Raw genomic sequence first — 16,732 nt, 5'->3', positions numbered from 1 at the left:
GACTTTGTTCCTAATACAGACACAGAAGAAAAGAAGTTAATCTTGTTAATCTGCTGTTTTCTTCTTTAACCTGAGGGGTGACTCAAGGGTCACAAGGATTTATGAGCTTCTATTGCAGAAGAAAAAGAATGCCTTCAAGGAAGTTATGACCACCAGATAAATAGCCCCCAGTTGCCACTGAAGCTCAGAAGTCTAGTTGCCCAAGGCCTTATCTGGAGGGAAAGGAACATGGACTTCCCCTTTGTTTCTCTGAAACTCCACCTCCCAAGCCCCTTAGCTCTGAAAAAACATTCTGCTTTCTTCTTTTGTTAAGGAAGATTTGAGAGACCATATCCTGCTGCCTTTTGAATAAAACTTAGCCTCCAGGTATTGGTGTCTCAGTGATTGGCTTACTGTGCACTGGGCACGTGAACTTGAGATTAAGAGGTTCTGTATCAGTTATGCAAATTTACATGATTGTAATTTTTTTCTGGCCAGTAAAGTTTACACAAAGTGCTCTCATAGACAAAGAATGCTGAAAATACTACCTAGGTAATCAAACCCAACAATTTGAATTGTACAAGGTATGAAGACAATACTTAAAATAATGATCTTCTAATAGTTTTTAAAATCTACTTAACCCGTACCACCAAGAAATATAGAAAGGTTTAAAATGCACTAGGGTGCATTTAAACAAAATGGTACCAGAAAAGGTAGTACAATGTGAAAGTAGAAATAAAAAAAATTAGGCTTGTATTTCTTAAATTGAATTTTTTACAAAATGTGAGTTGCAACTGTGTTTACTAAGGAGGGGAAATGTTGAGCTAGGCATTACATTCTCAGTAACGAAAGACAAAAAAAATTATAGAGTATTTACATTACAGCAAACATACAAGCACCGTAATTAAAGACCAGATTGAGAAAAGTTCCTTTAGGATTAAACCACAAATATTCTTTAATTTTTTTTATTTTTTGTGATAAGCACTGCTAGTAACCCCATCACATTTTTTCTGCACTTTTCTCTTCATAATAGAAACTTTGTTTAAGGCAGCAACGTGACAGCTAATTACATGGTTAATGTATCAGCCTCCTGTGTGACTGTGAAAGATGTCATGAGTGGAGCCACGTTAAAATAGAGCTGGAGCAGCCATTTCAGAGCGATTAGCTTGCACATCTTGTTTTTTTAATCTTTCAAACTGGACCAAACCACCAACATTCCAAGAAGTCAGTAAGGACACGAATATCCTGTCTATAAGAACTGATGGACCTGGACTTTGCTGATGACTGGATTGCTAACTAATCAAAGAAGTACAAGAGCCTTTTGCCTGATGATCTGATCTCCGGCCAATCTATGAAGTACAAACCTAGCCTTACTTTATCTAGCACCAATGAACTCTTCTTTAATACAACTCACCTCATCCTCCCTTTTTCCCATAAAAAGCCTAAGCCCCTCTGGGGACATCATTTGGGTTTCTACCTGAATCTGTGCTCCTTGAATTGCAATTCTTTGATCTCAATAAACACTTTGCCTCTTAAACTGGTTTCTGCTTTGTAGGTTGATACAACTATGTATGTAGTTGATACAGCTATGGGCAGCCATATGATGGTATTCTGGCCAATGAGATGTAGATAAAGTCCCTGTGGAGAGCTTCTCTTTCTGTCGGCAAGGGCAAAGCACACCTAGAAAAGCTCATCTCTTTTCCTTTCCCCCTTCTTTTTGCCTGGACTGTGGGTATATGTCCTGAAGGCACGACATACATCTTGTGACCATGTGTCAATAAGTATAAGGGAAAAGGTCTAAACACACAGGATCACAGATCAGAAAGATGAAAAGATCTTGAGTGGCTGAACACACTGTAGATAAATAAAGAATACTTCCAGGGGGCCAGTCCTGTGGCTGAGTGGTTGTGTTCGCAAGCTCTGCTTTGGTGGCCCAGGATTTCGCCAGTTCAAGTCCTGGGTGCAGACATGGCACCACTCATCAAGCCATGCCGAGGCGGCATCCCACATGCCACAACTAGAAGGACCCACAACTAAAAATACGCAACTATGCACAGGGGGACTTTAGGAGAAAAAGGAAAAATAAAATCTTTTTTTTTAAAAAAAAAAGAATACCTCTAAGAGATTCAAATCTAAACAAAATGCTAAGTCACATTCTTCCACATTCACACTTAAAGCATTTTGGCGATTGGGGTATAGTGGATGAGAGACAGGATAGAGGTCACAAAAATGTGGTTTTCTTGTTTGGATGACTGAGTTGCTCATCATGGCATTAAAGGACAGGTACCATGTTTACGGGGTCGTCATTAGCTATTGCCTCATCACTCTCTTTCCCTATCAGATAGCAAGTTCTTTGGGGAGGGGCCTTTTTCTGTGTTAATCATCCTTGTGTCCTTACATCCAGCACTGTAAGGTTAAGCATGAAAAGGATACTCAATAAGTATTTGTTAAGCAAAGAAAAAATAGAGAGAAGATAAGCACAGTTTGTGACACAGATTAAGAAGTCTGTGGGAATGGCAAATTTGGAGCTAATACTTGTAGTCAATATTATTTAAGTACTTACTATGTGCCAAAACTTATACCAAGAGCTTTATATATATTAACTCAATCTTCAAAACTAAAACAGGATAAAATATTATCAGGTAGATATTTACATTATATCCATTTTTTAAGATAAGGAAATTAATGTAACAAGAAGTTACTTGCCTGAGGTTACACAGTTCAAGTAGAAGAGCCTGGATGCTCACTCGGTTGGTCTGGTTTCAGAGCTCATATAGGGTCACTACTCTACACTACACCCCTCAGCTAAGGCAAGACACAGGAGCCAGAGATACGTATATAGGAGACTTAGAAGTCCTTTTCTAAACAGAATCGGAATAGGGAAAAATAGGCATCTAAACTGAGAGGTCTCCAGCAAAGCTGGACCACCTGTTGCTAGGAAGCCTCACACGATGACTATATTCACCAGAATCCAGCATCTAGCTGTCAGACATGCAAGTCAAAAATTTAGATCTGATCATATTGCTGTTGTTAATTGAGCTTAGGGAATTGACTCACACTAATTCATAGAGACTAAATTATCAAAATCAGAATGCCAATTAACTCATTTGAAGTGAGAAAGTTAATTGAAGGTGGGATAAACATCCACACCAGGCAAGCAGTGTTCATAAAAGGTTCTTAGTGAGAATAAAATAAGAACCAGAGAAGTTAGCTAAAATATTTGAATGCTTAAAGGCGCTAGGATCTTATATGTTACATTTCAGTAGTGATATACCTTCCAGGTAGATCTGACTGAGCACCTGCTCCCTTGATTTATGAATGGGCATGGCCAGTTTCTGCATCTCACCTCTTTTCATACTTTTTATGCTGTCTGATTTAAGCCCTTCTGGTTGACATATTCTTTCTTTAGACTTCAGTCAAGACTTGCTAACATGACTGAGCATTTCTACCCTAGCAGATGTGTTCAATTATGGTTAAATCTGAAAGGACAACCTGATTTGTTTCTCCAAGTTGTCTCTTCCTACCTCCCCTTCACCTATGCAATTCACTGACTTTCGTCTGCTTCTTTTCAGTCACAGTACGGGAAACAGTACACAAAACATGCTACCTTTACTTTAAAACTAATGACTCCACCTGTCCCTTTATTCCTTACCTCTCCTTTAACTTCAGGACTTTCACCATTCTCAGTTGTCTATTCTCTCTTCTGCAGTTTCACCCTCAACTTCACCAACTCATAAATATGACCAAGTTTCTATCATTTTTTAAAAAAGTCTTCAATCCCATGTGCCCTTTAAAAAGGATCAGGGAGCTCTCCTTCAATCCTAAGACCCCTTTAAATACTGCCACCCCTCTTCCAATGCACAGCCAACCTCCATGACAGGACTGTGAAGCCTGACTATTTTCCTGCCAAAAAATTGCCATCTTGTGGAGTTAACCCTTACCCCTAAGATCTTAAGTTTCATTAGGTATTTCCCCTCACCCCCTCAAACACACACACTTGTTTTTTTTTCCCACCACTGGATATTGCTTCCTCTTTTCCTTAGTCCTGGTTATATTTACAAACAACAAGAATTTGGGTTGTTCCCTTGAACCATACAACTCCTCAAGAAATTTACTTAGATGTTTTTTGCCTTTAAGCCTCTTTATACAGCTGCCTGGTTGTACAAGCACATTGACGTGATTCTCCCAGTCAGAAATGAAAGGGCATGGTTGGCATAATCCATCCTAAGGAGCCGTTACATGAGTCATTCTATAAATTCCAGTCACTGCAAATCTTCCCATATTCATATTCTAGGTCTTTAGGCAGAGCTTTATGAAAGACACACCAGTTTAATTGGCTTTGAGTCCACACACAGAATTCTTCCTGCAAGGCCACTAGGTTTAAAAGTTTGCTGCATGAGGTTGTATATCCTTGCTTATCAGAATGAAGTGACAGGGGTGAAAGCCTAATTTATTGTTTTTTGCTGGTCTCAGCCTATCAATAACCAACCTTGTGGCTGGACATGCCCTTGTGGTTCTCATTATAATTGCAAGACACCCTTTAGCAATAACCATTAGGAAACTTTGAAAAATAAAGGTTTATTACTTATGGGACCTGGAAATTACACAGCAAACCTGGGCTACACAGCAAGGTTGTGAGGGGAGAGAGAGAGTGCATGAGGCTGGGGTTCTGCTTTTATTGTACTTGAGGATGGGGGCCCAGGGTTTCGCAGGCTTACTCTATTGGTGAATTTAAAACATAAAAGCACCCATTCAAAGCTTGGGAAGAGATAAAACAAGTGGCCCAAATGGTCAGTTTTTGAAATCAATCAACATCTCTAAAACAAAGGAGCCTCAGTTGGGGGAGGTGACCTGACTCATTATTTAGTGGTGTGACTGCTTTTATTCAAGATGGCCATCATTGAACTAGATGCCTCTTTGAAGTGAATGCCTTGGCAATCAAAGCTCAAATCAGTCACTTGGGTTACAAAAGAAACAACTATCAGGACTTACGCTATACTTACATACACTCCCTTATTTCCCCATCTCCATAATTTTGAGGGTTTTCCCAGTGGCATAGCAGTTAAGTTCACATGCTTCACTTCAGTGACCCGAGTTTCACTAGTTTGGATCCCAGGCGTGGAGCTAGCACCACTTGTCAAGCCATGTTGTGGTAGGCATCCCATATATAAAGCAGAGGAAGATGGGCATGGATGTTAGCTCAGGGCTAATCATCTTCATAAAAAAAAAAAAAGAATTTCCAGTATGACATATATTTCTTTTTTTCCATTTTTGGAAATCTTTCTCAATTTCTTGGGGCATTAAAAAATAAAAGTCTTATAAATTTAAGGACAAAGTAAAATTTTAAAAAGACTGAGATATGCAAGTTGGATGATATGACATACAAGAGGAAAAAAAGGATCAAAAAATGTCTAAATAATCTCTAATACTATTGTCATATCGCCTCAATGATAGGGCATGAAAGATTATTCAATTAATTTCTTCCTAACATTTCAAAATAATTTTGAAATCTGAAATAAAAATGTAATGAAATTAGCATTGGATATTGATACATTTTGATTGCTCATTGAATAGAATTTAAGACTGAAGAGAAATCCTAGAAAATTCAATTCAAGTTACTTATCTTGAAGCTAAAAATTGGCTAGGATAATTAAGCTAGGGTTGCTTGACTCCAAAGCTCCTTCTCTTTCTACTACTCCCTACTCTGTCTAGACCAACTTTGTCATGGTATAGAGGAAAGATATGCCCAAGCATCTCTAGAGTGGTTAGTTATTACAGCTAGACTCCACAAATAGATCAACACAGATTTTAAATTAATATGTAGCATAGATAAAATATCTTAATATCAGTAACCTAGAGCGGCTCTAATTATGAACATCTTGAGCCACATTGTTGGGAATTGTATTACAATGTTGAGTAGTCAAAGTATCAAAGTTGGAGAAAATTAGGATGGCAAGTCACTTAAAAATATTCTTTCCATTTCTTTTCCGGACTGAAAAATCTGATTCCTTTATAAGAACCGTATGTAGCTCCTGACACCATGTGGCCACTTTATGTACTGCTCTTAACATTTTGGAAGCCTAATTGTCCTATCAGGAGGGGGAAAAACTCAATAAAATAAATGCATATTGTAAGGTGCATTATTTCTTTGGCTGCCATTTAACTATTTAAGAACTAGAGTTTGTGGTTGGAGATACTAGTGATGATTATTAAGTCCTTCATGTCTGTTCTTTAGACATTTATTCCCAGTTTTATTGCTGGTGTTGACATGTGTGTTTAGGAAAGTGTAATCACTTTTCAGATTCTTGATAGTGAGCTAAATGGTTTTTATGATCCTTTTTGAGCAAGTTAACCAGAATTATAGCATGGTCATTAGGAAAAACTGGCTTCAGAATCAGATGAACTTGTGTCAATCCACTTTCTTCAGCCTCTGCCAACTGTGCTGCTGAGATTGCTTCTTGCCACAGTCTAGCACTCATTTCAGAGGAGCATATACAAGTCTTGGTGCCATCCAGGCCACTAGCCCACGCCCTCACAACTGGGCATTATCAACGCCTCTGTAACCACAGATAATGCCTTGGAACATTCTTAGAGCTAACAGACACCTTGTTCTTGAACTACAGATCCAACAGAAGCTATGCTTTATTACCCACAAAAGCTTGAAGGATGTCCTTACCGTTTTTAATGCAACGCTCTGTCTCATGAATATCAAAGTGCTACCTCACACCCCAATATCTAACAGAACTTGGAATGAAACAGGCTCTCAAAAGTCTGACACCAGACATGCCTGAATTCCAGCAGTAAATACCACTTAGTTGTAAGCTGGTGTCTCTTTTACATTCTTAATACATACTCTAGGTTTTAAAAATTAATCATTTGTTGTTGTAGCAATTACACAAATATTCTACCGATACAAGGAGACGTGGCTTTTTATTTTCCTGAGGAGCTTATCAAAATGTAAGGTCAGTGACAAGCCTAATATTATGGGTATAAATTTACCTTGTTTCTGTCAGGTGTAAGCCTTGTCTGCAAACATTCTATTCAGCTTTAGAGGTTCAGGAAGTACACAGATCCAGCTTGGGTAAACATGGTTGACAAACCTTGAGCTAGACGACCATTTCGGAGAAAGGATTAGACATAAACACTTTACAAACACTTCAACTTGAACAAATATGTTACAGACATTGTTTCATCGCATATATATTTTTCATTGACTGGAGGACGTTTTGGGGGTTACATATAAGTATAAATTGTGCTTTTATATTAATATTTTCCTCTGACTGAAGTAAATCAGAATTCATCATATGTATTTTAGATATATGTCTTTTTGCTAGAACTTTTCAAAAATTTCAAGTAAATATATTACACGTGCTTTTCTGTATAGAAAGGGGGCTATTTCTGAGTGCTTTCTTGATTGATTAATATCATAAAAACTACCATTGTAAGTGAGCTTTTATATGTTCTAGGAAATCTAGTCAATCAATGACAAGAGTAGCTCAAATGCATTACAACTATGAATCATGATATTGATGTAAAATGTTCTATATGAAACAGTCAGCACTGGGTTGAGTTACATTTTAATATTTTAAAAATATTTGTTGAAAAGATGACTTTGGCTTATGTTAGATTCCAGGAATAAATTTAAATGTTTGCTTTTCCCTTTTTCCTGGAAGAAAGTACTGTGTGTTAGGGAATTATAAAAAAAGAAAAGTAAGTAAAAAAATTTGTCAGAAAACTTGAATCTTTTTAAGATAAAAATGCATTCATGACAGAGTATAGGAAGGGAAAATAGTCACTTTCTAGAGGAGAATCCTAGCAGACACCACCTTAACCAAATGATGAAGGTTAACATTACCAGTAAGGTCCTCTGGATATCATGTATCCCCTCACGTTACATGAGGAAGGCACTTCACCTCTGCGGCATTCTTTCCAAAAGCCAAAAGCCCTGGTGTAATCATGAGACAAATATCAGACAAGCCCAAATTGAGGGATGTCGTACAAATGCTTGACCAGCATTCCTCAAAACCGTCAAGGTTGTGAAAGATAAAGAAAAGTTGAGAAACTTTCACAGAACAGAAGAGATTATGGAGACATGACATCCAAATGCAATGTGGTAAACTGGATTGGACCCTGGAACAGAAATAGGACATTAATGGGAAAACTGGTGAAATTCAAATGAATCTGAAATTTAGTTAATAGTGACAAAAAAAAAGCACCCTTCAATTCTCAAAAACGGACAACATGCTTGGGGTGGATTTTTCAATCATGATAGGTTACATTGGATTATTCACATTCTTTAGCAAACTATCAAAACCCTGCAGAGAATTGTGCCAATATTGCTCAAATCAAGGGATTTTCTTAAAATAGATATTTAGATCTTCTTTACTACAATCTTACTTCTTTACAATTGTCCATTTATGTGAGTGCTGGAATATAGATATTGTCGTATATTCAAGACTTCCTGGGAAGCAATGAGAGATTTCAGTTTTGTCCAACTGTCTGATGGCAGAGCATTAATCCAAGACATGAGGGGGGTGGCGATAATTTGGTAAGGAAAATGATGAATTTAAGTGATGGATGAGATGAGTTTCAGGGATCTATGACAGTTACAGTTGTGGCCTGGAGCTCTAGGGACAGATCTGTCAGATGATAATGATGACATCGACTGGGGAGTCATCAGCCAGGAGTGTAGGTGGATCTCCCAAGGCAAGTAAGGGAAGAGAGAAGACAACAGAGAGAAGCCCTTTCAATCTACCTGTTTCTCTCATTGATGTCATGAGCACCTGATAGCAAAACTCAACCAAAGGAAGAGTTAGCTGACATTTTCTCACCCAGATGTCTACAATAATTTCAACTTCAAGGAGCACTCCACATAATATTCATACCTGCAGTCACTCAGAAAATGCAAGCAATCATATGGACTACTAACTTTTCCAGCAAGCTAGAGATATTCTAGTCTAAATTTTATCTCCCTCTTTAGCTGCGGTGCTCAATTTAACATCTGATGGTGCAGGTGGAGTAAAAAAAGAAAAAAACCATCCACAGATTCATGCTGGCCTTGAAATCAACGTGAGAGGCCAAAATAAGAGAAGTTTTTCTGGCATCTACATCTGGAAGAAATCCTACTTTTTTTTTTTTTTTTTTTACTGTTTGATAATTCTTAAATTACAAATTGTTACAATTCTCTATGAAATAGACTCTTATGTGCTAATCCATCCTAAGGAAGATCCTTAAAGTCACAAGTGTTTGCCCATATAGATTTCCTAGGCTTTTAAAAAAGATTTTCCTATAAATCATTTTGGATTTTTTTAGGAGCCCAGAGGCTTTGAACAAAACTTAATGGTGTATTTTTAAAAGTCTAGATATGGGTTTTGGTGTTTGCAGCACACTCATTTCAATGATCTCATTTTGTTTACATCCACCAGGGTTCCTGGAAGAGCTCTTTGAGGTAGCCCTGCATTGTCCAGCTTAAAGGTCAGAGTGATCAGTCAATTGCTAGGAAGCTGGACTTTTGCCAAAAGTGTTTAGGTCGGGAATTGCTGTAATTTCCTACCAGGTAGAATTTCCCGAAAGTGAATTTGATTTCAGGAAATGGAAGAGGTACAGAGAAAGATGTGGAAGAGAAGGCAGCATAGCTAAAAAAAGATTTACCCTGATGAGACTCCAAGAACTAAAAGGAAATTTTTCAGGTGAGTACTTCCCAGCTCTTTGGGTTGAGTTCTCAAATCTAATGCCATTTCTGAAAGGTCAAAAGAACATCTGGAGAAATATTGCATTGGGCATTTGGGAAAGAGAGATCTAAGAAATTGAAACATTTTAAGAGAGGTCTAATGTGATGAAACAAATTGACTTGGAAAATAATTCAAGGAGCAATGTTTGGCCTAAATGGCAGAAAGGATGGCCTTAGATCTCAAAGCTGGTCTCAAGAAGTTTACCATTCCCTTAGTCAATCACCATTCCACTACACTTACCTATGGCCCCAGAATCTACCGCTCTTAGGATCTTACTCTCTCCCTGTCCCCATAGTAATACCGCATACTGTTATCATGGCTTTTCTGTATAGTGTGACAAATATGTATCTGTGTGGTTAGTTCCCACATTAGACTATGAGCTACTCTCATCCTGGCAACTTCCACTCCTGGATAATTTACAAATCTTCACAATCACCCTAGGAGGTGGCTAAAGCTATCTCTTTTATTTATTTGTTTACATGTTTTCTCTTCCTCTCCTCTCCTCTAGGCACCACTAGTGCCAAGATCACGTCTCTTTGGTTCACTGCTGTATCCCCAGGGCCTAGAATAATGTCTGACATGCAGGAAGTGCCCAGTAAACATTGATTAAATGAAGAATGATCATAGTATGATGAATTCCATTTCTTACAAGAATATATGGCGCCTAAGTGGCAAAGAAAGATTTGAACCCAGTGTCTGACCTCAAAGGTCAGCTGTGCTTAACTTCTGTATCGGTTAATGATTAAAAGTGGCTCACTTCCAAAAGCCATCAACCTCTCAATCAAATAATCAATATCAATCAACTTCATTTAATACACAAGCAGAGATGAAGTTGTAACTGGCACAGCACACATTGGTGTGACTTCCATATCTCCGCCCCGATGAGTCTCAAGACCTGAAATACCCAGAGCATTCAGGGTCTCCTCTTAATAGCCACTATTTCTTGAATGCTTAATGTGTGCCAGGATTATTTTAAGAGTTAGAGATATTTTCTCATACAATTCTTACTACACAATTGGAGGAAAATACTATTTTTATTATGGATGATGTGACTGAAGACAGAGAGTTTAAATAATTGTACTACCTCACAGAGAGGGATGTAGCTAAGATCTGAACTCAGACAATGTCTTCTGATCATGTTTGTAACCGTGATATACTGCCTTTCTAAGAACCAGACATATTGATGCGGTCAGGGGGAGTACTTAGCAGGGTAGCCAGCTGTGTCTTGCAAAGAGCAGTTTTTATTTTCAGTGCCTAAAACAATCCTGGAAATAGTAGGTGCTCATTAAATATTTATAGAATTAATGGATGAGTGAATCTGATTAGCTATTGCCTTATAAGATCACTAACCGAGGAGGATGGGATTCAGTGGAAGAGTGTGAAATCTTGAGCTTTGAACAATACCCCAGGATAGTTAGAACTAAATCGAGCTTTGTTAGAAGAGGGATGGCTCAGTGGGCATGGAGAGGATGAAGGAGGCTCTTAAAAAGGATAAATGGGGGCCAGGCCCAATGGCCTAGTGTTTAAAATTTGGTGCGCTCTGCTTTGGTGGCCCACGTCCAGTTCTCTGGGCATGGAGTCACACCACTCCTCTCTCAGTGGCCATGCTGTAGCATTAGCTCACATAAAAAAAAAAAAAAAAAAAAAAAAAAGAGGAAGATTGGCAACAGATGATAGCTCAGGGCAAATCTTTCCTAGAAAAAAAAAGGATAAATGGGTAAATAAATGAGGTCTGAAGGACTACTACAGTATCCCTCTATACTCCTGATGTCCCTGTCAATGAAATTTTGTGATTTCCTCTAAGACCACCATGGTGGCCAAAACGTTACCAGTGAATCCAACTTGCTTTAGTTCTCCAGCTCTTGATGGATATGGAAACTGCAGCATGTGGACCGTGGATCTCTTCATGCACTCCCTTCATGACAACTTCTTATCCTTTCAAAAGTTCTGGTGAACATATAACAGACTCTTCACATGTGGACACAGGGTCATCTATTAATAAGTATTCTTTGAGTGTTTATGAGTCACCATGTTAAGTAATAGTAATAGGCTAGGCATGAGAAGATGCAAACCTTTAATTTGGCTGTTAATTTGAGAAAAGAAAGGAAAGTGGTTGGAGAAAATATTAAGAAAAACCTCCCCAGAACTTGATGACTGACAAGATATAAAGTGAGAGAAAACAGAGTCAAATAAGATATAATCAAAACAATGATGGTTAAACACTGTAAGAAGTCAAGAAAAAGATCTGGCTGAGGGAAGGGCAGTAGTGGATGATTAATTCAGTTTTCAAAATACTGGATATTTGCAAATGAAATAACATCCAGATAGAAAGATCTAAATACTACTTAAAATATTGTAGCACCCTTTCCATGGACGTGATTGGTGAAAACATGAGAGAATTCATTCATTTAATCCTTGTTTATGGATTTCAATGTCCCTTGGATTAGGTCAGAAACTGGGGATACAAAGAATAATGATTACATTTACACACTCCTGAGGAAAGCCCCTATGAACCCAATGAGCTATAGAAAAAGATTTGGAAAAAATTAGGACGCAATGAAGAAACTAATGTTTAAAGCTCAATGGAATAAGAAGAAAGGAGGAAGCTTCAGAGAGGTAGTGAATGAAATTATCATTGAAGGATGGAAATAAGCAATTGTGTTAAGACAAATGTACCAGAGTAGAGTTAAATTCAGGGAAAAGATGATGGCAAAAAGGAAGTGGCAATAAACTTCACCTAGAGAAAGCAGGAGAGACTCTGGTAATGCTACACAGATAATAAGATAATTAAAATTTTATTCACCAATCTTTTCTATTTTATTCATTGCAATATTTCTAGTAGTGAATATTATGCAAATTTATAAGTTGAATCTTTATATGTTGACCTGAAAATATGCCTACAATTTTAAATGAGAAAAGCAAGAGATAGAGTGTATCATGAACCAGTGCCAACTTCTTTAAAAATGGATTAGGTGCTTTGATGGCTATTTGCCACATTACAAAGTTTTCTTCGTTTGTGAAGATGTGGGTTTGCTAAACTGTCACTGAAAGAGCATGATATAGTCAGAAGTAGGCCATTCGATTTCTACATGGTAATTCATGTATTATATAACAAGGGCAATGAAACAAAAACATAGGACCTTCTCTAGCCTTTATATCCATCTTAAGCCATAAGACATTCTTACATGTATGCTACTTAATACTAATCTCTATTACAGATTAGAGAGAAACCTGTTGCTCAATGTCTTCCATTAGAAAGTTTGTGATTGGCTAACGTCACCATCAATTATCTGGGAATAAAGAGGAAGATAGTTACCTCAAGAGAGAACAGGTTTGATCCATGTTTAATTATAGCAAAGCTCTTTCTTGTATCCTAGACTTTGGGGGTTGGGAGTAAGAGATGATCCTCAAATAATTGATTATGATCCTACAATTTTTATGCAGGACAAAGGTCCAAGAAATGCCAAGGTCCTCTTGAGGAAAAGGTCTATAGTGGAGAGGGATTTTCTGTATTAGATAATGAGTTTGTATAAAGCTGTAACAACTAGAAGAGTGCAATATTGGCACAGAAATAAGAAAATTGACCAAAGTAGTAGAATAGAGAGCTTAGAAACAGACCAACATCTGTGGAAAATTGATATATGTAGAAGTAGCATTACAGACTCTGAGAAACGGAGAATCTATTTAATAAATAATACTGGAAAAACTTATTATACATGAAAAGGATACTTTTAGAAATATTTTTAATTTTACATCCAATGTATGACTTAATTATTCCTTTAAAAAATATAACAGATAGAACTAAAATTTCCTTTGACCACTAACTCCAATGCTAACACTATGCTCCCTTTCCTAGGGCAATAATAATAGCTAACATTTGTTTGGTTTGAAATGAAAATTTGGCCAAGACACCGTGAGACAAAAGGTACTACATGTCAAAGGAATGTTGGACCATGTGCAAAATTTATAAACAGGTTATCGAGAAACAAGTTGCATGACTCATCCCTTCACTTACATCAATGGTATGAAAGTATCAAGTGTTACAAATTAGAATGGGAAAGTTTCTTTGGAGAATGGTGCATACTGAGTTCTAAGGAAGAAGGATGAAAGACACTGTCACCTGAAGCCCCAGAAAAGGAGTTTGAGAAGCTCAATATGTGTCACATGCAATGCAAAGACCATAGTGGACAGGGATCTGAGTCATACCTGGAAAATCCAATGGCAATGGCTGTTTAGCTGCTTTAACAATGTATAGGAAAGTGGTAGCTGCTTTGGGACCAGACAGGATTCCTTGAATTAGCTGGGGTAACATATGTGTTTCTCAAGGACCTAATATGTGCCATATGTAAGAGAGAGCTGTTCTGAAGTCATTATCTTAGCTCCTGTCAGGAAAAACAGACCTCATAGAAAGAAGCGAGCAATATCTTTGGGCTAAAAAAAGAGGAAGAAATTGGCAAAAATAGGAATGCTTTTGTCCTCATCAAGGAGAATTCTTCTAGGAGATTGCCAGCAAGGGTGTTTCCAGAGAACATACATGGGTACTAACAAGAGAAAGATTCAGCTTTAAATGTCTGCCAAGGCCAGCATGCACTGATACTGGACTGCCGTGACAGTATTGTTTAAGTAGGAACTTCTCTGCTCCTCATACATCTTCGCCCTTCCTCATTGCTATTAGCAAGAAAGGATCAAAGTAGAAGGTTAATTGAGGAAAGTAATAAAAAGCTGACCAAACTCTTACATTCTCAACCACAGCCTTCCTTCCTACCATAGCAATGAACTGAGAGAGGGAAGAGGGCGAGATATTTTAACTTTAAGACAAGACTGAAGTTTTGACTATCACATGGATTGAACATTAACCTGAGATCGTATTTTATGATTAGAGAACTGTTTCTGTTATCTAAAAGTTACTAGAAAAATCATGGTGCCTGCTCCAATTTACATCCAGAGACAGAGGGAAACTGGACCCACAGAATGGAAATAATGGGGTAGTGGGAAAAACAAACAGCATAGCTGTATGATTACATCCCACAAGCGATGCTATTAAATGTAATGACTGGAACTGATTTAATTCTAAAAATAATCTTATAGAGAGGAGTCCTATTATTATCCTCACTTAACAACAGAGGAATCAGACTCAGAGAGAGATTAAATAACTTACCCAAATGGACCTAAGAAGTAAATGATGGAGCAGAATAGCTTCTTTACTCTCACAACAGGGGAACACGACAGTGGCTTCAGTATAGAGAGAGAGTAGAAAGAAGGTTTGGAGAGTATGTGATAAAGGCATATTTCCTCTCTTGAGGGAAGGTGGTAAACTTGAGAGTAGAAAGATTGAAGAGCCACTTCAGTGTGGATGAGGAGAATACACCGACTCTTAGTTTCCTATAAAATCAAGTAAGGCACAAAGGGGAGTACTGTTTCTTTGGAGTCAGAATTAGCCAAAAATATCAGAGGAGAACTACATATGCATGATTCTGTTTCTGGACTTTCTTATCTGTTCCACTGAATTATTCACCCAGTCCCACATTAAACCATGCTTTTAATTACCAAAGCTTTAGAATATGTTTTCTGATCAAGTGGGGCAATTTCAGTCTCTTTGATCTCCTTTTTCTAAGTTGGTACGGCTGTTGTTGTATATTTAATATTCCATGTAAATTTTAGAGTTAACTTGCCATGGTCCATAAAAACTCCTGGTGGGATTTTAATTGTGATTATATATTAATTTGAGAGTGAATTGACATCTTTAGAATATTGGTGCTACTTATCCTTGAACTGGTATCATTTCTATTAGTACCTCTTGAATGACCTTCAATAAATTCTTATAGTTTTTCCCATAAAGGTATTGCAAATTTCTTGATCAATTGATTACTATGTTTTTATAGTTTTAGTTGATATCTTCTTGTAATACATCTTCTAGTACATTATGCTGGTGATGAAACTATTGATTTTCATTTTGATATTATATCCTATGTTTTACATAGTATTTTATATCTTATTCAGTTATCGAAGTGATTATCTTATTAGTACTAATGGTCTATCATGGTTCTCTCTGTTTACCTATGGAGATAAATTTTCATTGGTAAAAAAGAGAGAAATGTGAACATAGTTTTTATCATGGCAAAGATGTGGAAAGTCCCCTTTTTTCAGACTGGCAAATTCTAAGTAATGAATCAGTATTTTAATATTACATTAATATTTTTCCTCTTTTATTTTATTTGTTTTATTTATTGGGGTATATGTGGGAAATGTGAAATAGATATTTGCTAAGTTTCTGGCATTAACTACTTACTGGGCTGGACATTTGTACACATGAGCTCAAAATCCTCGCATTAACCCCATAAGTTGATTATCATTAACCACATTTTACACCTGTAGAAAGTGACTTTTAAAAAATTTAATTAGTATGATTTATTGATTGCTGATGTTCCTTACTTTTACTGAAATGAAGAAAAAAATAAAAAAGATTTATATTAAAAATAAATTTAGCATATGATTTTTTCAAAAGAATCTCTCATGAGATTTAATTTTTTAATTTTCTTCATATATTTAAAATATGATTTAGTTAACCAAAAAGAATGCATTTAGACACAGAGATCACACTTAGTGAATAAAATAGATGGTACTCTGGATCAGGGATAAAATACTTTAATGGGCCTGGACCAACGCCCTAGAAACCTTTCTAGACCAATAATGGAATCACGTTGGTTCAGCTAGCATATAGACACACGCCCTCCTCGGCTCTGGAGGAGAGTTGAGTACATGAACATGTGGCAGAGACTGCTGGATGCCTACTCAATAGTCATTTTCTCCCTCACTACAGAACTCTGGGGAAAGTGTTCTGTGGATAAACTACATTTCCCAGCCTCCCTGCATATATGAGAATTAAGCGAAAGTTATTGCATGAGACTTACTGGAAGCTCACGTTGCCCTCCCTCTTTCAACTGCTTCTAGTCAGGAGCTTGTATGAGATGGCTGGAGCTCAAGCACAAATCTAAGTCAATGAGGAAAATTGAAAATGGAAA

Source organism: Equus asinus, chromosome 12, assembly GCF_041296235.1.
Source record: "Equus asinus isolate D_3611 breed Donkey chromosome 12, EquAss-T2T_v2, whole genome shotgun sequence".
Classification (NCBI taxonomy): Eukaryota; Metazoa; Chordata; class Mammalia; order Perissodactyla; family Equidae; genus Equus; species Equus asinus.
This window is presented reverse-complemented; position numbering follows the sequence as displayed.